The following is a 2,156-nucleotide window of genomic DNA, read 5'->3' on the forward strand; positions in this document are numbered from 1 at the left end:
AATCAGTTGAGGGATATAAACACCATATGCAGGTGATAATGGAATATTGCTACATAAACGTGGGAAGTTGACAATGGAGAAGCTGAAATCATCCCGTTTGTCATAAAGTTGAGCTGTTAGTTGCCGTTAATATATACTTTCAATAAAATATCTAAGTACGAAGCAGATGTGGAGGACTCTGTGGTAGTCTTTTATTTCGAGTTCACAAGGACATATAGAATCCATATAAAACGTGAAGATAACGAAGAGCGATCAATCTCATAACTCCTATAAGCAATACAAAATTGATAGTTGAGCAAACACGGACTCCTGGATATACCAGACGTGGGAGCAGGTGCCTAGGAGGAGTAAGCATCCCCTGTCGACCGGTCACACCCGCCGTGAGCCCTATCTTAATCGCATATGAATGAAAATGATTATTGTTGATAGATAAAACGTCGTCGATATATCTAAAGGACGCAAGAGATTATTTCTTCTCTTGTAGAAGCTTTTGAATAACTCCGCTTCATAAGAATAAAGAGATATGTCCGTTAACAAAGGAGCATAATTCCTGCCCATGGGAATCCCAATAGACTGTTGGATGACCTGATCACCAAAGACTACGAAGATATTGTCATTGGGGAACTCCAGCATATTTTTTATTTCAACTTCAGAGTGGTGTTTAAGAAAGTAATTTTGCATGACTGATCACTAGATACGGATATTTCCTTTTCCCGATGTATACCGATCTATAATCCCAAAATAGCCTTAACAATATGCTTCGTTCTAAAATGGAGTAGGTTGTGACGTCATAGCTATACCCCCAGCCAATAGTCTCGTTCGACCAAACATTCAGCTGTTTCTGTAAGCTTCAATGAGGTCGTTGGAGTTTACGGTTCGTTGGTTGTTTTACGTTCCCGTTGAGAATATATATATACCACTTTTTTGGATGTCACTAGTTGTAGGTGATTTGACAGAGAAAACCTCAAATCATTTTTTGATATCAGGAATTCGAATTTTTGATATCAGAAAATGTCTTATATTTTTGATATCAAGAATGGGAATTTCTGATATCAAATTTATATTTTTGATATCAGAAAATATGATGTATTTTTTGATATCAAATATTCGAATTTTTGATATCAGAAAATCATTTTTTGATATCAAATAATATAATTTTTGATATCAGAAAATGACTTTTATTATTTGATATCAAGAATTCGAATTTCTGATATCAAAAAATATACTTTTTGATATCAAAAAATGATTGTTTTATGTCAGAAAATACTTCAAAAATATTAAAACGGCGCCTCATATCCCTTTCGAGAATTTCCCGCCATACTGAGACGTCAGCATCTATAGGTGAGGGGCCACTGGACCTGTACACAACACTCGTGGCCGTAGCAGTCAGGGTTCTTTGCCAACGACTGCCGTGACAAGGGTCCGTTAAAGGTTTTATCCGAAAGACCCGCGATTCTAAATACCGAACGTTTGGCGAAGTATCACTCTACCCAATTCTACATAATATATAGAGCGCGGCCAAGGCCAGCGGATGGAAGATCTAATTTTAATTAGATTGGGCCAAGGCATGAACGGGACTCGAATTCAAAACCATGTACCATGACCTACTTTAGGGAGGTACTCTATATCGTCATAATGGCTGATTTTCTTTTAAAACATGGATGAAAATATCTACATCAGCAATATTGACAATCTAATTAAAATTAGAGGTTAGATCCGCTCACATACTCGCTACACAAACATCTAACAACATCCCGTAGAGGGTCACGTTAGAGGTCAAATTTGCATAAAAAATTAACCAATCGCTACAAAGGTGGAATGTCATCGGCATCCAATGAAAATCCTCATTATATACTGCATTTGGTTACTTATCAAAGATGGCGACCGATGATGAAATGGAACCGATTAAAACCGCTTTGAATATATTTGATCTCGAGGCTTTGAAAATGAACAAGAACAGTTACTTAAATGTCATCTTTGCTGAAGTATACATGAAAAGATCCCCCGATGTCGCCATAGTTTAAAATTTAAACAAAACACGCGATAAATAAGTCACGATCGTGGGTGCCGCCATTTTTTTCTCTTCCATGCGTGAACAATACATGGAATTGTGGGATAATACCCTATCGATATGAAGGGGGAAATTTGATTGGCTG

Source organism: Ostrea edulis, chromosome 3 (genome assembly GCF_947568905.1).
Source record: "Ostrea edulis chromosome 3, xbOstEdul1.1, whole genome shotgun sequence".
NCBI classification, from domain to species: domain Eukaryota; kingdom Metazoa; phylum Mollusca; class Bivalvia; order Ostreida; family Ostreidae; genus Ostrea; species Ostrea edulis.